The following is a 25,104-nucleotide window of genomic DNA, read 5'->3' as shown; positions in this document are numbered from 1 at the left end:
AAAATATATGCTCAAGATTTCTTGTACAGGTAAGGTTAGGAAATCAGTTATGTTCTTTTGAAACGGGTATGTTGAAGTCTTCCCATCTCAGGATAGCTCCAGGATGTGCCTATATTTGGAAACAGGGTCTTGAAAGAGATAATTAAGAGATAATATAACTAGTGTCCTAGTAAAAGATTAAGGCAGAGGGTTGCCCAAAGGGAAGACATCTAGGCATAGCAAAAAGTCTCCTAGGTGCTGAGGGGAGGCCTGGAGGAGACCAAGCCTGGGGGCTTCTTCAGCTGATACTTCTAGACTGCAGAAGAGGGAGGCAGCAATTTCTGTTCTATAAGCCATCCTGTCTTCGATATTTTGCTGTGGTGGTCCCAGCTGACCTTGCAGTAATGATGTGGCCTTGCAGAGCAGGCTATCTGCCTTGGGTCTATGCCCTTGCCCATCATCCTGTTGTAGCAGTTAGAAGCCAGTCCCCATTAGTGACTACTCTTCCAACTTTTCCCACCACTAGTAACAAACATATTTTGAATCAGGCTGGCACTACTGCCCTGTAACTCTCATAGTAGGTGCTCAGTGGAAGACATTAAGAAGCCAATTTAGTAAAGGAGCCCTCTCTCACCAAGCCTGAAGCTAACTCTTCTCAAATAGAATTAGGGCACCTTTAAAGCTCCCTGGGATCTGGCTTGGACGTTGGAGTCAAAAAGGAAAGCACAAGGGTCCTAAGAGCTTCCTGTATGTTCATTATTCCACACAGTCATGAAATAGGCAGTCCTGTCTGAATTGTGGGCCTGAAGGCCCTGCTGGATACCTCCTTTCTTTCTATTACATCCTTTGTTCCATTATCTTACATTGTAGTTGTTGCTGTGACAGGGAGAAGGTATAAACTAGGAGTTAAGTTCTTGAAGTATGTAGGCATGTGGGTGGCCTGTGATCAAGACTATGGGCAGATTCTTCAGGTAGAGCCTTGGGTTCCAAGTCCCAGAGAAGGGCTTTGGACCACCCTCTGCAGCCTTACTTGGTTTGTAACAGCCAAGGTTTCATTGAATTTCCCCAAGTTTACCATGAAACAGATGCCGTGGACTGGGTTCTTTGTGCCGTGTGAAAAGAGACCTCAGCACCAAAACTAGTTTCACTGAATATCTCAAGACATTGTAGATGTGGGGTGGTGTAATCAATATTCATTGGATAGTACCTGGCAGAGGAACTAGGCACAAAAACCCATGTGTTATGAGGGCAGGGGACTTATCTGCTCCCGCTACAAGTAGATGGTCAAAAAGACAGGATGTAGGTAAGGCAGAATGGGTGCTTGGTTTGTAGAAATCTGGGTATGGGGAACTCATGGTATTTGTAGAAAGTGTTTATTTATTCCCTCCCTCCCTTCCTCTCTCCCTTCCTTCCAAAAGACCCAGAAGGAAATATGAGGCTGACCAAGCAGGACCTTGGATAGAGCCAGATTCCTTTTCAGGTCTGAGGTAGTCTTTGGTTGAATAAATAAGATGGGAAGCAATCCAGACATCCTTAATGGCGTGGCTCACCATCCTTGGGTCACAACTCCTCAATGACTCCTACATCTTCCAGTGCCTTGGTGGGAGCGGTAATTTATACTTTCTGTAGTTCATTTCCTCAGGGGTGGTTTTTGAACATAGAAACATTTCATTCAAAGCCCATTTTGTGCTTATTTGGTGGCTCTGGAATGGGTGAGTTGATACAGATAAACTGTCTCAGGTAGACAGACAATGGGCTCAGAAAGTGGGGAGGTCCAGCTCTTGTTCAATACCATCAACTCTTCATCTAGTACTCAATAAGCTTCTCCCTTCCCAGGCACCCATGAACGCACAGCACTCCTGGACATCTCTAGCCAGAGTGTGGTACCACAGCACAGCGGGCATGGAGTATGATATGCAAGCCCTCCCAAGGATAGTCTAACTGCTGAACAGCAGGGATATGGCCAACAGTAGTTTCCACCTGTGATACTCTCAGCTGAGGAGGGAACCTTACTGGATCACACACTTTAGGGAGGTCCATAGTGACAGACTACAAGGTCAACAACCTAAGGTCATGGTAGTTCAGGCCAAATGCCGACCAGACTTGTTCCAGAGCTCTGTTGGCTTGACTGGGGGCTTTCCTGAGCCTGCATCCCAGATTTACTTGATTTTCTCCCTTTTCCCTTTATAGGCATTGATTCCTAAAATATATCTTGCACCATCAACTCTATCTCAGCATCTTTTTCCAGAAACCTTACCCACTGAGAGTCTAGAATCCATCCGTTTTACATTTTTGGACTGGCTTTGGCTCTTGCCTAATTTTCAAAACAAGGAAACCTAAACAAACAATAACAAAATCAACCAGAAAAGACATTAAATTATAGGCTAGGAAAGATCCCCTATCTCATGGAGGTCTGTTCAAGGATGATGCTAAATTCCACAGAGTCTATGAAATTAAAGCTTAAAAGATTATGGTTTAAACAAGAGATTATGGCTTAGATGATGAGCAAACAGAAGAGATTTACTAATCACACACACACACACACACACACACACACACACACACACACAATTTCCATTTGGGTTGTCAACTCCGTAGAACTGGATCATCCTCGGCTGCTCTCTAATACAGCTCATTATTCATCCCCAGTCACGATGTTCTTAGCAGACTAATCCAGGTCAGAGGCCTGCCTGGGAACAGAGGCAAGGCCTCAGGAGCTGTAAAGTTGCTACCATTTTAATCCAAGTCTGCAGAGCCTCCACAGGGGCCTTAGCATCAGGGATTACACTTTCTCTGTTTGACAATTTGGGCAGAGGGTTTGCTAAAAGGATGCTGCTGTGCAAGTGACACTTGTTTGCCTTGTGCTTGGTGGCCCAGATTAACAGGTGCAAGGTGGGCAAGAAAGGCAGCCTAGGATCAGAGTAGTTTTCTACTAGACTCTTCAGTGAGGACCAATGGTCTATGGCACTGTGTAACAGTTTTGCTTGGGCTGGGACCCACAGGAGGTACCTTCCAGGAGAAAGAGACTGCATGGACAGGCAAATATGAGGTCATTGTCGTTGAGTAGTTCCTGGATATGTGATGCTAATGTAAGCACTTCACATGTAACCTCTTTCAGAATCCCACAAAGTAAGGTTATTATTATTAGTCTAATATATAGATGATCCAACTGATGAGAGAGAAGTTAAGTAATGTGATCAATGTCATATGGGTGGCAGGTGGCACAGATGAGACTCGGTCCTCGTAAGTATTTGGGCTCCAAAACCCAAGCTCTACATCATGCTGTCAATCACCATCATTCCAAGGTATCGATTCCTGTAATTCTACTGAAGCATATCAAAATACAAGATCTAATTTCATGCTTTGCTGCAGACTCTGTGAGGGTCACTAGATTGGGGAGGGGGGAAAATCACAGACAGATTGGGTGCAATAGAAACATCTTAGATGGAATGCTAAATTCCAAGTTTTAGTCTAAATTCTAAGAAATCCTGGCTATCAAATATATTCCAAGCCACAGTTCTGGGTTCCCTAAATATAGTTACAATGTTTGGACCTTATCCCATTGTCTGTAACCTACTCGTGGGAAATACTTGATTGTCTCAAATACCGTGGTAGGTTTCAGACATAGCAATCATGGTGGACAGCCAATTCCCATTGGAAATCTGAGAGACCCATTTCTCTTTGCAAAGGTGATCATTAATGGTGGGCCTTAGTGAGTCACCTGCTGTGGCTTCACTGTCATCAGCATCCTTATCTGTAATTTTGGGATAGACAATTTTAAACAGATATTCAACACATTCAAATTGCCTCTACTGTCATCTTACCATTGAACTCCAGATTTGTGAGCACATACAGTGGGAAAGCAGATCTCTCACTGTGTGAGAGGGTCAAGGTTTAAGAAGATGTCAACTGCCAAGACAAACAAACAAGGGTATTTTTATAGGATGGGTACAAAAGGAAAACAGGGTGGCATATGAGAAGAACATCTGGAGATCAGAACTGCTTAAAAGCTCCCATGGCCTAGGCATAAGAACCAATGTAGCCTGCAGCTGGGTAGAAGGGTCCTTCATGTGATTTTTAGAAAGAGAAGGGCATCTCTCTGGAATTAATGCTTATGATTCCACATCAAGAGAACAATGTCCTCCAGGTTTGGACTACCCTGGAATAGAGACTAAACAGACAAAAGTCTTGGGGTCAAATGCCAAAAATGTAGTTAAGAGAAATAATAGGTCAGGGATCAGTTCCCACTGGAGGGATAAAGAAAGAGTGGGGGTAAGCTGAAGTTAGGCTTTTATGAACGATTAAACAGGGAATGGAAATAGTCTTCTTCAGCAGAGAAAACAGACATGTTTCCTGTTGTATATATCTAGCACAATACCTAGAAGTTCCTCATGAGAATCTCCTTGCCTTCTACTCTGGGTGTGATGGGGCCCTTGCTAGCTTAAGGACAGTGGTGATGTGCTCTACTTTTGACTTCAAGCATCACTTTGGCAGGTGAACGGCACAGAGAACAAGGGGACAAGAAAAGAAAAGAAGTATCTTAAAAATGGAAATCTAATTATCGCTGAGTGGTAAGTCATTGAGGATGGATGGCCAGTTGGCCATGATGTTTATCATGAATCATTCAGTCAACAAGTAGAGCTCAAGCTGCATAGGCATTGGGGAGATATTGGAAATAACTTTGATGGACAACAGGAAACAACTGATGGCCAAGCAACCTGTCTCATAAAGATAGAAGGCCAACAGTGCTTGAACCAATTGTTTATATCATATTGTTTCGAATGTTCTATAATGGTACATAATATGGAGAAAAATAAGGCAGAGAAAGGGACCTTGGAGTTCTAGGTGGGAAGTTCATGAGCCTATGAGTAGAGGCCATACTGAGACAGTTTGTGAAGGTCCAAAAGATGAGGCAGAATGAGTGTGTAGTTGTCTAGAGAAAGAAAGATGGAAGAGCAGATGCTGCCCACTGAATGTACAGCACACCTAGGAGGTAGCAGAGAGGCCAGTGAGGCTGGAGGAGTTACAGTGAGGCCTATGCTACCCCTCTGAATGTGTGGAATCAGGCTCCATTTCCGACATCTCGGCCAAAACAATGCATCTATTCCTTGATTGATTAATCATTAAATCTGATCTCAGGCCAATCTGCAGAGGTCCAAAGCATAACGAGTCTTCGGAGTCTCTCAGGGATGGGTTTGGCTTCTACTCTGGGAGTGATGGGGCCATGCTTCTTTAAGGAGCATGGTCACATGCTTTCATTCTCTACTTTTAACAGCATCACATTGGCAAGCTGATAGGACACAGAGAACAGGGAGATGGGGAAAGAAAATGGGGGGACTATTTAGGAGTTCTGAGTCATACAAGAGATTCAATGGCGGCTTGGCCAGAGTAGCAGCAGCAGAGGGACTGAGAATGGGAGGATTTTAAGTGCATTTTGAAGGTAGATTCAGCAAGACTTCCAGATGATTTTTATATGGGGCTTAGAGTCAAACATGAATGACTGCAGGGCTCTTTGGAGTCTTGAAAGGATAAACTCCTTACTTAGAAGACTTCAGGAGAAGCAGATTTCAGGAGAAAGTCACAAGTCACAAGGTTTAGCAAACCTGGGATGTCAAGTAGAAGACTGGAGACGTGGCTGAAATCATCAGCACCAACGTGGCTGTTTGCAGGCTTTGTAAGACAAATGCTGTGGTGGGGAGATGAGGAAGAGTAAAGCAAGGGGACAGAGAGGGAGTCATGGGGGCCCAGAGGACAGTGTGGACCCTGGAGTCCAAGGTTAACTGCCATGCCCTGTGCTGCAGGTTCATGGGTAGAAAGGCTCAGAATCAGCATGAAGTTTAGTCAGCAGAGTCTCTGATGGGAGTTGTGATAGAGTGAAGACTTCCATCCTGCCTGCAGAGGCAACAACATCCCTCCGGAGGTATAATATACTTGGAGGCAACTTCATAGGCTGAACCCGAACATCTTTGTTAATTCCCAAGATGTTCCTTCCCTATTAGAAGTTTCATCCTGGGGAAACTCTGGTTAGATGAAAGGCATGCAAAGAGGAATGACCTGCTGAAATTGTTTAAGAACCAAAACCTTCTGAACAAGTGTTGACCTTGATTAAAGGCTCTGCTGTAACCAGGTCTGTATTATCATTGTGATGAATCCACACAGTGACTACTGAAGAAAAAGGAGACGCTCATTTACAGGTGGGCTCCTGTGTGGCAGAGTGCTGGGTGAAGAGTCAGAACGCTGATGGAGTTATCAGATTGAGTCTTATTTTCAAGAAATCTCTTACTAGGTCATAGCAGTTTCTTTTCTTCTGTCCCAAGAACCATGCCAGTGACAAACTTAACTTTTACCGTGACTGAGAAAGGGACAAAGACATGAGGACTCTTGCAGTGGAGATCAGCTGCACCAGATCCATCTTTTAGCCTGTTTGCCTCACCAATCTATTGAATTTACAACACTGTGTGCTGGTGAGACTTGTTTTCAGTGCTTCTTTCTGAGACAGCTACTTAGATATAGGTCTTTGCCACAGTTCAAAAGCAAAAGGGGTTGAATTTGTAGCTATATTCTTAATCCACCTTTTCTATTTGTAAATTATCTCAGACATTTAGACAGAGGAATAACACCGTTACCAAAAACCAAACCAACCAACCAAACAAGCAACACACACACACACACACACACATACACAGACACACACACACACACAGACACACACACACAGACACACAGACACACACACACACACAGACACACACACACACAGACACACACACACACACACACACACACACACACACACACACACTACAGCTTCTTTTCACCCCTGGAGAGAGGGTAACTTAGTTGGTTTCCTGTTGCTTTTATAAAATATCCTGACAGAAACAATTTAAGAAAGAAAAGGTTTACTGTCTTGCAGTTTAAGGCTACGATCTATTGTGAAGGGAGAGTCAAGTCATCAGGAACTAGAAGCAATTGGTCACATGATGTCACATGACCAGGAAGAAGGAAGCAATGAATGAGTGCACTAAGCTTATTCTTTCCTCCCATTAGACAATCCAGGATCCCAGCCTTCTTTGCTACTTACAGAGGGTGAGTCTTCCCACTTCAGATAAACAATGTCAAAATAACTCTGCAGGTATTTCCAGAGGCCTGTCTGCCAGCTGATTCCAGATTTCATGAAGCTGACAATAAAGATCAAGCATCATAAAGAGTGTCTCTAAGGTACATGTTACCTTCCATTTCCCAGAGTGAGTACTATGGGATCAAGTTGGTGGTGGGTAGGGGTCTGCTTCTAGGGAATACAAAATTGGACATGGATTAGGGAGTTCAAGATGTGGCTTCTCTGTGGCCATCCTTAGCAGAAGTCAGACAGGTTAACTGCCAACATCCCGTGGCCTGAGTGCTGTAGAAGGTCAGCCCAGTTCTCCTATTCTGCCTCTGAGTACAGGATAAGTGATCCAGGTCATCTCTAAGGTTTGCCTTTAGCATCTTCTATAAGAGAGTTGGAAGTTTATTATCTCAATGTCTCTCTATTGTAGGGAAAAATGACATTTGGTAAAACTCAGTAGAAAAGTCAGAAAGAAAAAAAAGAAGGGGAAACTGAAGAAGAAGGAGGAGGAGAAGATGAGAAGAGGAGTCGGGGAAAGAAAGGAAAGAAAAAAGAAGGAAAAGTAGACAACAAGAGAGGAACTCCCAGGAAAACCCTGTCATTGGAGTTAGATTACAGGGCTCAAGAGGAATGCAAATGGGCTTTTCCTCCCAGGGTTCCCTCATATACAGTTCAAAGCCAGCACATTGACCCAGTGAGCACAGTTAGAGGGTTGGTGGCAATGACTCAGAGGGACAAGTTCTGTTTCAATGTGACAGGAAATACTGCAAAACCCAAGTCTCTGCTATCACACTCACAGGGATATAAAGACCCCAATCCAAATTCTTAATCTTAAAGGTTTGTTTTGTTTAGTTTGAGAGGAGGAAAAAAAAACCAAACCTCCCATCCTCCCATTATTATAATAAACACAAAGACAATGAGAAAGACAAGAAAGCTTTACATAATCTACTTGAAACAATGGTAAGTTGCACAAGTAATAAAATGATTATATTGAAATTTAATCTTACAAAGTAAGTGAACATAATGTTTTCTAAATAATTTAGGATGGAGGAACAGTCACACCCTGCCAGGAACAAGGAACACATTAAGTACTGATTGTCCCTTGGTGTTACTTCCCCATAGATTGGTAGAAAAGGAGATGGGAATGTCATTGACACCTCCTCCAGCTTCAGTTTTCCAAGCCTTTGTCCTAACCCTCTAATTCTCTAACACCTTTTCTGGAGGGATGGGACACTGTGCTGTCATCCTTCATCTCTTTGCCTCCTTGTTCATCAGTTCCTCTGGGAGTGCAGTATGTGCCTTTCTCCAACATATCCACTTCATGCCATGCTGCCTCTCTATGCAATGCTGCCTCTCTATGCAATGCTGTCTCTCTGTGCAATATTGCACTCTATATAATTTTGCCTTTCTATGCAATGCTGTCTCTCTATGCAATGCCACACCTCTATGCAATGTCACACCTCTATGCAATGCTGCCTCTCTATGCAATGCTGCCTCTCTATGCAATGCTGCCCCTCAATGCAATGCTGCCCCTCTAAGCAATGCTGCCCCTCTAAGCAATGCTGCCTCTCTGTGCAATGCTGCCCCTCTATGCAATGCTGCCTCTCTGTGCAATGCCACATCTCTATGAAATGCTGCATCTCTACTAGACTGCCAGCTTTTTTTGTGTAGTCAGGTCACATTTCTATAGGTTGTTATAACCTCCAACAAATTGCCACAAACAGGACAGAGAGGCTAATTTAACTGAAGGGAAGAGATGCTATTGTTAAACAGGGAAAGGTGGATGGGCCACCCAGCTTTCCAAAGTGATCGGTTCATTAGAGAAGACTGAGTGTGTTCGCAGCATGCTGTCCCTATATAATGTGCCAAGAGCAGTGACGAGAGTAAAGAACACTGTACTTAGGTCAGCGAGATCCATCACACATGATGTTCTTTCAGTACACAGAATAGCGTTATTCATTGTGACCTGCTGATTCCCCAGGAACAACTAAATCACACTCCAACAGTGGAACTAACCTTCAAAGAAAGTTGTAGACTTTGTTTTGCGTCTGCTGTGTGTGTGCTCCATGGGAATACAGTAGGACATGGAGGTGTACGACACCTCACGGGAGCCAGCTTAGCTCCTTCTGCAGCTGCCTCGGGATCTTGAGGTTTCCATCACTCATCCAGTACTTGATCACCCACCAAGCTACAACTCCACACTCTGAGTTTCTGTGAGTGCCTAGATAAGTATGACCACTGAGGAGTTGTGTGTTTTTCTCTGAATCCTTACTCATGCATTGCCACCACCAAAGGGTGCCAATAGTAGCAGCAGAGAGATTATCATTTACATTCAAATAGGAAGATAAAACTGAAGATTGATACTGGACTTTGAAGAAGAGAAGGTTACCTCTTGCTGGTGAGATCGGAGAAAGCCTTTTTTGCAGGAGGTAATATTGTATACAGTCTTGAGGAGCTGAAATCACAGTTACAGTATTGGTGGTGTGAGGCGGAGTGAGGAGGGTTTGTGTCCTGACTGTGGGATGCTGGAGGAGGGGCTGAAGAATTGGGTCACCTAATAGACACTCTCTGAGTAGGAGCAGCCTCCGCTGGAGGGAAAAATCTTCCTAGAAAGAAGCCAGCACACGAGAGAGCAAAGCTGCTGCTGACTCCTTGTGTGAGTGTGGGGCTGGCTGCCTTTTGTCCTCTCAGTGCCAGTCAATGTAGATTGCGAAGCATCAGAAGTTCCCATGGGTTGCTATTGTATTCTACCAGGAAAGCTATATTTTATTTTAAACATGAAGGAAAGAAAACGGTTCTTTTGTGAGAAAGTTTAGTGGAAAGTCCTGATTGGAAACAGAATTATTTAAGTAGCAGCTTTAAGTGATCTTGAAAAAAAATCACAAGACGGGGACTGGAAATAGAAGAAATGTAAAAGTCTTTAAACACCAGGGAGTCATAGGTGACAGGGTGAGCAGTGAGCTCTAACTTGAGTCGATCAATCAGATATTTTACACAATGGCACAAGGCATCTCCTTGCTTGGTTGTTCTACATTCAAAATCAGAGGAAGATGCTAGTCCCCATCCAAGGCTATTCTAAGATCCAGACAAAGTCAACGTGGCCTCTTGTTCCATCTTGGTAGTGTGTGCTTATTAAAAGTTGGATGCTCCGGAAAGTAATGAGCATCCCTGGACTGTGTGCATGAAATAGGAATGACTAATTCCTAGCCTTTCATTCACTAGCACCTTAGAGTTTGCACTCTCATTTATCAAAAGGGGGAAGAGTTTTACCCATATCAACTATCTACTTTGGTATAATGCTTATTCATGTCAAACAATAACATTGAGTGTCTCACAGTTTCTGAAGATTAGAAATTTAAAAATGGCTTAGTGAGGTGATGTTGGCTCCAATATCTCTTCAGACTGAAGTAAAGACATTGGCTGGGGCCATGCCACATGATGACATGATGGGGCTGGAATGTCTACCTGCTTTCAAGGTGACTCTTGTGCATGGCTGAGGACTCCATGTTTTAGCAGGAGGTCTGGTTCCTCTGTGTATGGATCTATCCACAGGGACACTCAGGTGTTCAGCAAGGTAGTGGCTGCTTCTTCCCCCAGAGATAAAGATCCAACAGAGAAAGACAAGCAGAAGTTATATTCCCTTTCATGGCGAGTCTCAAAAACCACACACCACCATTTCTACACTCTGTGGCTAGTGACACAGATCAGAGTTGTTTGGTGTAGGAGGGGAACAAAATAGTTTAACACTGGAAACTGGAGTTGATGAGCTGCCAACTTGGAGGGTGGTCATGATAGGTCAAATAGTCTCATTTTGTCAAGACAAAAAGTTGCATGTGCTCATGCACTTTTGCGTGTGTGTGTGTGTGTGTGTGTGTGTGTGTCTCCACACTGACCAAAAGGCCTGTCCTGCTGCATTAGCCTTTAGACTAACTCTAATCTGATGTAAGCTACAAAACCCTGGCAGATCGTTGGTTTACGCATCATGGTCAGAGTCAGAGCCACAGAACCAGGGAACGATGAAGAAAAGCAACTGTGACATGTTATTTTGAAGCGAGTAGTGAAGGGTTTTGACTTAACAGCTAAAAGCATCCATGGTTCTGATAGAATCAGCAGTGTTATAGACATTTGCTGTGCGTCTGTGTGAATGTGAGTGTGTGCATGTGTGTGTGTATACATGTAGAATTCTAATTTTATATCTTCAGACTTCTCTTTGAAGTTTCTTCACTGATTTTATTTTTCATCCTCTTCTTCTTTTTCTTCTTCTCTCATCTTCTTCCTCCTTTGGTAGTTTTAATAATTAAACCCAGGGCCTTGTGCATGATAAACAAGTACTTGGTCACTGAGCCACTCAGCTACACTCCCAGACTTGTATTTACTTCTTGAACCTCCACATCACATAAGCAGCAGGCCATGAGGAGAAGCCTGTCCTCTCTTTAATCACCACGTTACAGACCCGAGTGTTAGAACTGGCACTCAGTAAATACTCACTGATTAACTGATTAGACCATTTGGTGCTGTCTGGGATGTGTGAAGATCTCTTCCTGCCTTGGCAACATAAAGACCCTGTAGCCTTAAGCTCTCCTTGGGAACCTCACAGACCTGTGAACAAAGGGGCTCAGTGTAGCCCACAAGCAACAGAGACAACAGCTGGCACCCTCATCTTTCTATGCATTAGGCACAGTTGGAACCTGAGTACCAGGACAGATGCAGTTGGCAGCTCAGAAGAGTCACGGGCATTTTATGGGTCATGTGTATACCTAGCTTCAAAATGCACTTAATTTCACAACGTACAAAGACTTTAAGAAATACTAAAAACCAAAAGAAAAAATATATCTAAACTCTTAAAATTTATAGGAAATCTCATTTTTCTCCCCCTGATGACAGAAAGTTTTGCTGTTTTCTCACAACTGCCAAGTGGTTTGCCAATATTCAGCCTGCTGGTAAACAGGTCTCCAAGACTCAGTGAAGGATTTAGTCACGTATATGAAGTCACTATTTCTGGTGCCTATTGATCTCTTCTCTGACAAGGCCCACTTGATACAGGAGTGCTAAGAGCAGGCAAACAACCTCAGAAATACCCAATACCAAGTCCATTCCACATCGATTTCTTTTCTTTGGGAAGGAAGAGAAATTTGGAGATGCAAAATTGCACATATATCATTATTCTCAGCAAGTCTGCCTGAAGCCTTTTCTTTGATTCCTGTGCATCTCAGAGTAGGACATCATGCCCTGCTGAGCGCATCTCTTCAGTGGGCAGATGCCATGCTGTAGCCAGAACCACTTAGAGCAAAGCCCGCCCAGAATTTAAATCCAATCTCAAAGACTTAGCAAGTCATGTCCAGCTGGGGCCAAATCAAAGCCAGAGATCAATTATGTGTAGGATCCTTCTGCTTCATAGTCATTCTTGAGGCTTTACTGGGTAAACAGCATTTCTTTGACTAGAGTCATTACAAGGTTGTAAAGAACAGGTGGCTTTTCCCAAGAGACATATTTTAGTTAGGGTTTCCATTGCTGTGAAGAGACCCCATGACCAAGGCAACTCTTTTAAAGGACAACATTTACTTGAAGCTGTCTCACAGGTTCAGAGGTTCAGTCTGTTATCATCAAGGCAGGAAGCATGGCAGCATCCAGGCAGGCACGGTGTTGGAGAAGGAGCTGAGAGTTCTACATCTTGTTCCAAAGGGAACCAGTAGAAGACTCTCTTCTGTGCTGGGCAGAGCTTCATAAGCTCCCCAACCCCCCCCCCCCCCACACACACACAGTGATGTACTTCCTCCAACACGGCCATACCCACTCCACCAAGGCCACACCTCCTAACAGTGCTACTTCCCTTGAGCCAAGCATATTCAAACCGCCCATAAGACAGAAACCTCAAAACCTAACTGTACACACACCATAGCTGTATAATTAGTTTTTCTTGAGAATTAGTCTTAGGTGAATCATGGTGAGAGTGTGGTAAATCCCCGAGGGCTAGATGATGCTCCTAGTAACAGCAGAAAAGGATCTTCTGGAAGGACATGTTAACTGGCCTTCAAGTAACCACTCATCTTTTTGCTAGGCATTACCCTGTGGGGAGAGAGCAGGGAACCCACCGTTCCTTCTCCCATCAGTACTGGACATGCTTGTGTAATGTCCTAAATTAACCTGTAAGCCTCATCTGCCCAGGGACGAGGTAACTTCATGGAATGCTGGGAATTGGAATTCTTGGAAAATAACAAAGCCTCATGGGAAAGTACAGAGGCCTATAGGTTTGTCCTTATAAGTCCCTCCAACATGTGACTCAGGGTCATTCTCAGCTGGAAAATTCCAGAGAATGGTCCTGACCAAAGTCCATGTCTTGGTTAGTATTTAATATTTAATTAAGCTTGCTTTAAATTTGACCTAGAATGTTGGAATTGTTTTTTTCCTCTGGCTAATCTCGGGATTAACACTGTGTTATAGAATGGGAACGGTGATTCTGTGTATATGGAGAGGGAGAGATTGAGAGGAGGCAAGGAGGAAGGAAAGGATTGTGGGGGGGGGATATTCAGGTCATGCTATGCTTAGCATAGGGGATCGCTTTAGGACAAACAGAGAAAGGTGTCAGTGGCCTGGATTCTAGGGTTGTACAGAATTGTGTGTGAAGCTTTAACTGGACCCTGTTAGTTTCCAAACACTACAATTCCCAGAATTCCAGGATTTTACTTGGTCAGATGAGGCTTACAGTTTAATTTGGGGGCATTATACAAGTCTGCCCAGTACTGATGGGAGAAGAAACAGTGGGTTCAGTGTCCTGGGTGACACTGAAAAGCAGGTAGACTTCAGTTTTTGTAATAAAGTTCTCAAGAATCTACCTGGATAGAGAAGAGCAATGGCTTCCTAAAGTCCTATCCTTATACCAGGGGCATTGTGGGAGTTTGGTGTTGAGTGGGTGGGTGAGAGCGCTCCTAGACCAACAACTGACAGCCATTGCTGAGTTCTCTGTTTCCCCATGTGTAAAATGTGTGCAATGACAAGCTGTCCTCAAGGGATTCTAGAAAATTCTAAGGAAAGACTGTATGAAAACAACACAGAACTGCAGCACACAATAGTCCCCAATGTGTGGTGCGGATAATTATATTTTTAAATAACACTGCTAATTGTCTATTTCAAGTTTCATTACTAGTATAAAGTATGACTAAAACTTACCTGCTTTTACTCACACTTCGATAATCTTATTTAGAGTAAATTGTGTTAAGTACACTCTAGATTTATACACCCACATAGTGATATGATTTCATGAAACCAATTATTCATGTGGAACACTGACCGTATTGTTCTGGTTAAGAAAAGCTAACTCAATCCCATTACTCAGAAAAAAATTCAAGCACTTCATACTTCGTGAAGTCCAGATTGAAGGATGCTCAAATACTATATAGTTGTATTGCAAGCCAAATACTCTGGAACCTAGAATCTCTAAGACCATAAAGGGTCAGATCAAACCTGGGTCCCTCTTGAGTAACAGGGTGGCACTTATGACTTCTTTGCTTTTGGGAAAGCTGGGATTTCAACTCTGCTGTAAGATAACAGGAATATGAGATGGGATCAACAGCTGGGCTTTGGGTGTGTCTCCCTTTTCTGCCAATGCAAGATGGAGGAGTTCCCATTCAGTCCTTGCCTTTTGTTAGGCCAGGATTAGGTATGCTCAGAGCAAAGCCACAACTCTGGGCATCAAAGGGATGGGGGATGCTTGAGGGGGCTCCTAGGAATACTGAAAATAAAGAATCAAGACCTCTAGACAAGGTGCCCTGTGTAGGAGCTGCTCTAAATCCCTTAGGCAAACTCCCACACTGGGCAGGAAGGCCAGGCCAATGGCTGGGATGGTGGGTGAAGGGATAGAATCTCAGCTGCAGGACATCTTGACAAGCTACATTGTGTGGTGGAAAAAGACCGAGATGGAGCATGACCACAAGATCAGGGAAGCCTTGCAGAGAGAGGCCTGATGCCATGCTCATGTCTACACACGTGTTCCTGTTCACACTTAAGTTTCATGGAGCTATTATCAACCCAAATGTCTCCATGGTGGAGGTGAATGCACGGACACTGGGGCCAGTCACATGTGCATGTGGTACTTGACTTTGCTATTACTTGCTGTATGTTTCTGAATAACTCCCTCCTTGCTTTCTGCTAGTTACTCTTCTTACTGCTTTGACCAACCAAATACATGGCAGAAGCAATGTAGGCTGGATTTATTTAGACTCATGGTTGAGGGGCTACAGTTTATCATGGTAAGGAAGATAAGGGCATAGTTCAGCTCCTATCTACGATGATGGAAACCTGCCATCCAGCTTGTTACATGTCATGGACCAAGAAACAGAGAGCTTGGGTAAGAGGCCAAGGCTACTTCTTCTAAAGTCCACCACCACTAGTGACCCACTTTCTCCCAGCTCAGCCCAAGCTCCTAAGAGGTTTCACAATCTCTCCAAGCGGTGCCACCAGCTGGGGACCAAATGTTCAAACACTTGAGCTTGAAGAGGTCATTCCACACTCAAATCATAATAGCCCTCAAGATGTGAGGACAGGAATCTCTGTTTGGTACTGAGCCGATTATTTCTTGTCCTTCCCCACCAGGCTGTAGTGGTGGAGAGCTACACCTATACTATTTTTACTATTTTTCCCTTAATAGTCAAGGAAGCTAAGTCATAATGGGGTCAAGCAACTTCCACAGGTCACGTAGTCAAGATTCAGGGAGGCCAGAATTAGGAGGAGTCAGCCTTAAGAACCATATAAAAACCCTGGCTCGGTGCTTGTACATTTAATACAAGATGACTGATATTTACAATCATTCTCTCTGCCGAGGGCCAGAATTGGAGCCATACATCTTAAATATTTGCTTCTATTAAAACTGGGAGAGTCACATTTCATTAGAATGCATCTTCATTTATGAGAGATGACGGATGAGCAAAATTCTTTTATTTTATTGTCAGAGAAATTAAGAAAATATATTTCAGCTTGATATTCTTATTTTCTTTTAGATCTGTGATGGCAGAGCTGGGTTTTATGATGGTGTTGAAGAATGGTCTTGAGATCCTTGAGAGATTTCAAGAGAATGTGAAGGTTCTTATTAGGGGTGCTCCTGGGGCCTAACTGCCCACGGAGAATTTATGTAGGTCTAGGGAATGCTGTGTTCTTATCTGTGTATGGTTCATCGAGGCTGAGCTGGCAGAGTCAATAGCCAGAGCTCCTGGCCAGGCAAATGGGGGGGGGGAATGGGGGCTTGCCCTCACTTCCTTAAAAGTAACTATTTCTTATTTTGATTTGGGTTACTACTTTCCTTCAAGAGCATTGAGGCATCCTCTCAGCAACACTCCACTGGGCCTGAGCCTTCACAGTGAGCATGGCCAAAGCATCCCAGGACTGTGGAGGAAATGTGGATTTGAGAAAAAAAACTACACTTCACCAGGGTCCCCCAAGGGACCCTCCTCAGCTCGTCTAAAAAAAATCACTTGTTTGCCTCATTCTAGTCTTTTCTCCATGCTCCCAGAACAGAGTTGACTCTCCTAAGAGACTGTCCACTGGCAAGCAGAATCCTGGCTACCATCATTAACACAATGTGAGGACTCTGATCTTTGTGACAGACTTTCAAAGTCACTAGAATGTAGCAGAATTAGGTATCAGTATCAGAAAAGGCTTCAGAAATCCCTTTTATCCACTGCCATATTTCAATCATGCCTTTACTCCACCACTGGGGCACATATAAACGTAGCTCAGGATGGAGTCTGAGTTCTAAAAGGAACCGTGATGTGATCTTGTTTTTCATGCAGAGATGACTGGCCACCTGGGGAGCCAGCCTCAGCATTTTCTGCAGGAGGTTCCCTAACAAAGGGGTTCAAGGGCACCCCAGACAAATTATCTTCTAGACCATGGAGAAGAATGTGACAGTCTAGGATACCTCTTCTTTCATGAGATGTGTGCTTCTGGAGCTCCTGCAAGGAGGTCCCTTAGCACCAGCTTCTGTTTGCTCTTCAGACATGAAGAACACACATTCTGCAGGCAAACTGCTAAGCTCTGAGTCCTAACTCTGCTTTCCCTGAATGCACGGTCTGGGGCAAGTTTCTCTCCTTCCCTTTCTGAGTTCTGTTTTCTTATCTGTAAAGTGAGAAAAACACAGTCTCTACATTATAGGATCAGTGTAAGGATGCAATGAGTTAATTCATATCGTTCTCCATTAACTCCACTGAGATCCCCCAAAAGATTAGTGATTAACAAAAAAGATGTTCTTAATTTACAATAAAAACAGATAATAACGTGGAACAGGAGACAGTTGTATATTGTTTTTTAAAAAGGAAAAATAAATGATTCGGTGGGGAGGCAGGACACGTGTCTTTGGAAGCTGCATGCTGCAATAATCAAAGACAGCCAGAGTGGAAACAAAAATCAGGTTTACGGCATCGTGACAGAGATCCGTGAATGATCTGAGAAGGCCACGGGGTAAGGACGAGCCATTCTGCCACAGCCCCAGTCTCCCCACTGCTGGCCCCTGCACCACATGCTCCAGTTTTCATTTTCCATGTTCCAACTGCAGCCCCAACTTGGTCTTGGAGGAAAAAGAGTCACAAACAAATAAAGCCTACTCAGACCAGATTTCCTCCTCATTTCCCAAGGAGTGGCAACTTGCGTATGTCTCCCTGTGGGAAAAGGAGGATGGACCTCCTCCTCCCTGCCATGAACAAGAAAAGTGGGCCCTTTGTTGGGTCTGGGCAGGACAGAATGTCTTGCTTTGCCAGCAAAACCCAGATATTTGGTTAACAAAGGCCACTGTCTATGTGTTCTGCACATGAGCCAGAAAGGCTAATGAACAGCACTTATTTCTCCTCATTTGGAGAGTCAGGATCATGTCCAGGATTAAGACTTCCATTTAAATGTAGAGGTGGATCTACTCAGAAAGAAAGGCTGCAGGGTGGGGATGGGTGGGGGTGGGGGTGGGGGTGGGGGTGGGGGTGGGGGTGGGGGCATACATGATTTTCTTCACATATGTCCATGGAGATTGGCAGCAATGATGATAACTGTTCTAGAAAAGGTTTTGCCACATTAGAAAAACAAAACCAGAAAGCTCATAGAATTTCTCTTGGTTTACTCTGCTGCTTCTTTATTTTAAAATTGCAAATTGAGTCCTTTTTGTCTGATGTTACAGACTGTCTGGAGGTCAAAGAGCCTGGAATAAAGATGGCCTGATGGTATTGCAGTCACGTATGAGATGAAGAGCTAGCTAAGCTGTTTGGACATATGAAGTGTCTGGGGGTGGGGTGGGGCATAGAATAGATGGGTCAAGTGACATTGTCATCAGTGTGTAGATCACAATTGTTTATGTCCTGCTTTGCCATCTTCCAAATCCTGACTGGTAGGAGTCTGTAAAACTTTGTCAATTTGGAATTCATGAACATTGATTTTTGAGATGGGCAGTGCTACCCAGGGTTTGTACGGATCCGATCAGCCAGAATTTTGACTACAAAGCTCCGTCAATGGGTGTCATGTCTCCTTGATAGCTGAGTTGCTTAGTGAGGAAGACTGATAGTCACAACGGCTACCAAGTAAAGTTGCAGATAGACGATGGAGCTTTTAGTTAAAAATGTGGGTTTGTCTATGGGTGGGGCCTCATGCAGGCAACTAAGAGATGAGGAGAGCAGGAGTTTCCCGTAGGCATGAGCTTCCTAATTGGTTATCCAATACCAAGTGGTCCTCCCTGAAATCACACAAGGGAACACGGTTCAGACCGAGTAGGCTGTATTTACTACTTAGGCATGGATAGAAACAGAACAATTGAAGAGAGAGGATGTGAATTGAGATCCATGTGAGGGGAGGAAAGGGAAAGGGGAACTAGGTATTTTCACTGAAACAATTTAAAGGATAATAACTTAAAAAGTGAAAGTTAACTTTTGATTAATAAATATATTTTGCTATTTCAGTGTCCCTCCCGTGTTTCTGGATCTGACAGAGAACTGCTGACTTCACAGAATTTTCAGTGGAGACAGGCTCTAACTTCTCATGGCCAATATATCACCACTAATAGAGTTGGTAAATATTCTGCAGCCCACTTTCATTGTTCAAGCTAACTGTCCTGGTGTCCTGTGTGATTTATCGCTTTCCTTCACCGCCATTTTCAATGCACCACCCTCTCTCTTAGTGTCACCTCTGGGAAGTCCTCTGAGCCCAGCAGCCACCTCTTGCTATCCCTCCAGCTGCAGAAGCCTCTGGAGGCCCACAGTATTCTCACTGGTTTCCCTGCAGCCACATTTTCTCCACAGATCTATCTTAGTGACTAGACTGGCTGGCCAGAGAGTTCAAGATGTCTGCCTCCCTCTACATTTTCCTCTCCTCAGCACTGTGGTCATAGGTGCATGCTGCCATAACTAGCTTTCATATAGATGTTTGGGATTCAAACTCACCTTCTCATGTGTGCTTGGCAAGTCCTTTATGACCTGACCCATCTTCTCAGGCAGGACCCAGTCTAGTCTTACCTCAGGAGGCAGGCAGAGATGTCCCTAGGGAGGTCACAGACTAACACTGTTATTCTCTCCTCATAGACCAGAGACATCTGTGTCTTTGTAGTAAGTCACCTCATGCATTTCAGGGACTACAGTGGTCTGTCTGTTCACAAGGTATGCGCTCTCCGTTTAAAGTGTCTCAGATTTCGAGTGTCATCTGAGTCAGTCTATATTTGAAGTGATACTGTTTTCTTTGGAGTGGAAGGGAGTATTCTGTACCCCATCGAACTATCAGCATTTACGGTAGTGATCTTCTTGGAAATTCTTTATAGGCTAGCATCTCCAGCATTGTGCATACTCTAAACCTTCCTATTCTGTTTTGTTTGTTAATAACATTGACTCATAATTGATACTACATATCTTCTTCCTAGCTCCCAAACCAAATTTAATACTGCACTTTCTTTCCCTCTTGCTCTCCATCTATCTACCCATCCACTGTCATCTATCCATCATCTGGTATCCATCATTCACCCATCTGTCTACATTCCTACCTACTTACCTACCTACCAATTAGTCATATTTGTTGGATATTTAATAACATCCTATATCTTGTAGCCAAATCTAGGATACAGTTTCCCCCCCCCCCCACTGGTATCTCTCTGGTGCTTAGAACAGTGTTCAGCATGTGGTAGACACTTAGTGAAACCTGTTAAATCAAGAGCTTACTGAGCTGGGGTATTAGTTCAGTGGTCTAACCCTTGATCTGTGTTCATTTTTTTTTCAACCAATTAGTACTTTGGCTTTAAATTTACAGATGCCAGATAATATTATAAGTAAACAGGTACATACTTTCAACCCTCAGGTGTTGGCCTGTGGATCCTTCCTCAGGCATTTTGATTATAGTTGCTTGTACTCAAATCATAAAATCTGATTTGTTATGTCATAGTTCACACAGCCCTCCATATATATGGTCCTCCACTATCTATGGCAGTGAGAAGAAGTGAGACAAGGATGTGGCGTGAAGACAAGTCTAAGGATCTAAGGTTCAGCCTTGCTCTGCCTACTCTCCGGACTTCCTAATGCCCATGTTCCCCTGTGCCAGAGAGCTTTCCTGTGTCCTTTTACTGAGGTGAAGTTACAAGGCCATGGTCAGAATATTTTACCCCTGTTGCTGTGTGGGCCTGCTGGTATATAGGGCATATAAGAAATGAAGAATCTCTATGACAAGAGCCAGCCTACCTGGGTCCCTTAGGCAGATTTATTTTGCAGCTAGGAGACTTTACACAGCCAAAGCACCTGAATTCACTTGGTGTTATTCAGTCATCCAGGTGAGGGTGAAGGAGGCAACCATGCCCACAATTCCCTGTCAACCTGCTTATGCCCCCTGCTTCCCATGGGTTTCACGATTAGAAAACTATTGATCTGTGAACAAGTGTTGGGATGGCTGTCATATGCCTGGCAGCTTAGGGTGTGAGGCTGCTTATCTAAATGGACTCACTGGAAAAACTAGAGAAAGAACTTGACATTTCTATGCCACTGGCTGGACCCTGCAACCCCAAAGCCTTCTGACTCACTAGTGTGGTGAGATTATTGAACATTTTTGAGTCTTGGTTTTCTCTTTGGAAAATAGTGTTGCCTTCAGAGTTATTTGAGGACAAAAAGCAAAATCGTGAATCTATCTAAAGATGCATGAGCAGTGCCCAGTGCATGGGCATCCTGTGCTTGTTCCATGGGATGAGGTTCTGGAGTAATTATAAAAGAGGAGACCAGATGAGCATCAGCACCCCACCCCCTCTGCTTTCTCATCACGAATCCAATATGGCCAACTAGCCATAGTTCCTTGCCACAATGGACTGTACCCTCAAACTGAGACTCAAGCCCTTCCTTCCTTGAACTGCTTCTGTTAGGGCATTTTAATGTCCTGTGATGGTGGAGAGAAGGTTCTGGGATCCCTTTGGATTGGCAGCCAGCCAGCCCTTCTTACAGCCTTTCCAAGGAGGCAGGCAGTGACCTGGAACTCACTTTCCAGGAGCCATGTGAGGCTTAACATGGAAGGAATGCTCACCCCACCTTCCAGGGACTCTAACTTTCCACCTCACATTTCCCAAAATATGCATCTTGGATCTCAGGTCTTGCTAATTTTACTTTGCTGGGCACAAGGGCACTGACCTCCTCATTTTCTTTGGCACAGTTGCAGAGTGTGGTTTCTGAGTACCTCCCTTGTTAACCCAAATGGGAGCAACAGCACTAATAAAACATCTCTATGACCACGCTAAATCATTTCTAATGACCCTGCTCTCTATTGATTTGGAAATTAAAACTAATTGGACAGAAGGACTCAGAGGAGTGGTTGAGTGCCATGATTTAGAGACTGCCAGAACAGGAGAGCAAGGAGAGAACAATGGCCAAATGGCAGCATAGATGGACAGCATAGTGGTTGAGTGCCATGATTTAGAGACTGCCAGAACAGGAGAGCAAGGAGAGAACAATGGCCAAATGGCAGCATAGATGGACAGAGATTTGAACAGACTTATCACCAAGGAAGATGGGCACATAATCACGGGAAGAGATGCTCAGAGCCATGTCTTGAAATGCAAACTGAAGGCACAGAGAGGCGCTCATCATATTCACCAGAATGATTACAGTCACAAGGTAACAAACCAAAGTAAAACTGTCCATACCAAGTGCTGGTGATGATGCAGATAACTGAGATCTCACTAGTTTGGGTAGAGACAGAACATGGGTACCCACTGTGAAAAGAAGCTTGGAAACTTTTGATTAAGAAAGCAAACAACAAATATGCCATGATAGCTCGAATGTGAAATGTCTCCCCAAGGGCTCGTGGTTTGAATGCTTGGTCTCTATCAGGGTGGTGTTAGTTTGGGAGGGTCTAGAAATTCTAGGGGTGGCCTCCATTTGGCAGGTATAAGTTATTGGGCAGGTTCTTAGGTGTGCATTATCCCTGTTCCCTTCTAGACTCATCCTCTGATATCTGTGTGTCAAGAAATGGAGAAGAGTCTCTACCATATGTTTCCATCACTTTGATGTCCTGCTTGGCTACATGGGGTTAAGAGACTATGAACTCTGAAACCATGATTCAAATCAAATAACTGTTGTCAGTTATTTGGCCATAGTAACACAAAAGTTATCTACCTATCTACCTACCTACCCATCATTTATCTACCTACCTATCAATTATCTATCTATCTGCCTGCCTACCTACCTATCATCTATCTTATCTACTAATCTATCTATCTATCTATCTATCTATCTATCTATCTATCTATCTACCTACCTACCTACCTACCTAATTATCCATTCTCTCACCTATCCACCCACCTCTTGATATAGTAACCCTCCTTGGTTTTGTGATCAGAAGCAACAGTATATGTTCATGTAAATACCAACCACAGCACTGTGTGCATTAGCTCAGAAAGAAAGCTAGGGAGACAGCTTAAGATACAGCTCAGGCTCAGCCATTTCATCACGACTGCACTGTATGTATGATAAGGAAAGACCAGAAGCTATGCTTTTGACACGGAATAGATTAGATTCTTATCTCTAGAAAGAAGGTGCAGGTGATTCTTGCTAACATAAGCTAATCTGGTAACTCTAATTAGAATAGTTGGTAAAATCTAACGGGCCCATCCAGATTTTTGTTTGGTGATGTTAAGTTGGGGTTGGACAGGGGAGTGAGCAAGGTGATATTTTCTTTTTCTTTTCTTGGCTCATGTGGTGGTATGTGTGTACCAGGCCTGAAAGAGCTATAGTCTTTCTTTTCTCTTTCCTTTCCTTTCCTTTCCTTTCCTTTCCTTTCCTTTCCTTTCCTTTCCTTTCCTTTCCTTTCCTTTCCTTTCCTTTCCTTTCCTTTCCTTTCCTTTCCTTTCCTTTCCTTTTCTTTTCTTTCTTCCATGAAAGAAAACTAATTGGAGGAAGAGCACAGAGATGATTCAAGGCAGGAGAACAATAGGGCCCGAGCCTTGCTCAAACCATACACTTTCCTGTGTAGTTCTCAGTAAATTCTCTTCAGTTATGATGTAATTAAACCTGGGGTTTTGTTACCTGGAACCTAATTCCTCTGCACTCATCTGCATGTAGGACTGAAGATGGATCTGATGTCAAGAGAAAGGAACAGCCTGGGAAAGGGTGGTACTACCAGGATCAGAAAACAAAAAACACCACCCAAGGACGCAGCCTCTTGTATGACTGTGGCATCTCAGAAGGGCTGCTCGTGCTGAAGGGCTGCCTGCTCTCCCTCCCCAGAGCCAGCACTGGTATGAGTAGTGCTGAGCCTGAGGATGGGGCTCTTGCAGTTTAAGCCACTCACCCCTCTCATCTAATTGGACTGGGTATAGGGTCTGGATCTGCCTTCTGTCTTCTATTGCCTGCAGCCTGCAGGACTTGCCAAGGAACCTCTACTTTCCCAGGTAATAGAACACAGGTGATAGAGTTCTCCATGGCCCAGTCTTTGCCTGGGTCCAGCCCTGCATCTTGCATGCTACTTTCTTGCCTCTGATAGGACCAAACATGAATTCATTCTACCCCAGAGGAAGCCTCAGATCCTTAGTTCTCCAGGGGTCATTCCAGCTCTTTTTTGTCCCACGATCTCCCTATTTACAGTGGAAAGTTGGCCTCCAACACCAGATTTTGAATCAGTGGGCTGCGGCTTTAATTTATAGTTCATAGTCCCTAGCCAATTAGGGGAAACAGAATTGATTCCCAGAACTGAAACGTGACAGAAGATGTGTTTGCTTTCGTCTGGAGAGCAGTAACCTGGGAATTAGTGGACACAGGAGACAGTGTGTTTTCCATTATCTTCCTCAGCCCAAATCTCAATTATTGGCGAAGGAAGGGCTCAGCTGTGGAAGATGTTTTTGGATTAAAATAGAGGCTTCTAGATGTGCCTCAGTTGTGCCGAGTGCTTCCACTCTCCATGACGGGTTCCCACTGTCTTGTTGATATGACCACACCTTGCATTGCTTTAAGTCCTACACCCCAAATTTCTCAAGGACACACAAAATCTCAGCCTCATAAATAAGAGTACAACAGTTATATCCAGCTCTGTAATCAGAGGCTCCCCACGTCGATTATGTAGTCAGCAGACCTCCTCCTTTCAAATCTCTGGGGTTCATTTCCTAGCCTGTTGAGAAGGATAACACTATCTTGTACCTTAAAACTCAGTGAGTGCATCTGTACCAATACCCATAGGGCATTGTTGGATGTGGTGTCTGAATAAGCTCACTGAATAGCAACTATTATTTTTATTTTTATTTTGCACCCTGGGATGGTTTTTTAATACGAGTTGTGAAGCATGTAGTTTTAAGTGAAAGGTTTTCTATTTAATGAAGCTATGACCTCAGGCAGAATGAACTATCAGTCACTGTTAATTTGTACTTTTCTCCCCAGAGGTTTCAGTACACCACATGCTGTATATATCTTACTTCCTTTAAATACCTTATTAAAAAATTATACACACGAATCTGTGGTAGTACAGTGTTTGCCAGGTATGTTTGATGCCCTGGGTTTGATACCTAGCACCAAGTAAAGAAAATTTTAAGAAAAGTTTTAAAAGATTTT

The 25,104-nt window shown here is 43.8% G+C and overlaps 1 protein-coding gene across 2 annotated transcripts in view; it reads right to left on the bottom strand.

Annotated features, from left to right (window-relative positions):
* The window catches only part of Slc24a3 (solute carrier family 24 (sodium/potassium/calcium exchanger), member 3), a 474,392-nt gene that overhangs the window by 93,306 nt on the left and 355,982 nt on the right, over positions 1-25,104 (bottom strand). The gene's annotated exons all lie outside the window — the stretch shown is intronic.

The sequence above is a fragment of the Mus musculus genome, chromosome 2, assembly GCF_000001635.26.
Source record: "Mus musculus strain C57BL/6J chromosome 2, GRCm38.p6 C57BL/6J".
In the NCBI taxonomy this organism is placed as follows: Eukaryota; Metazoa; Chordata; class Mammalia; order Rodentia; family Muridae; genus Mus; species Mus musculus.
The sequence above is the reverse complement of the archived record's forward strand: the minus strand, read 5'-3'. Positions and strand labels throughout refer to the sequence as shown.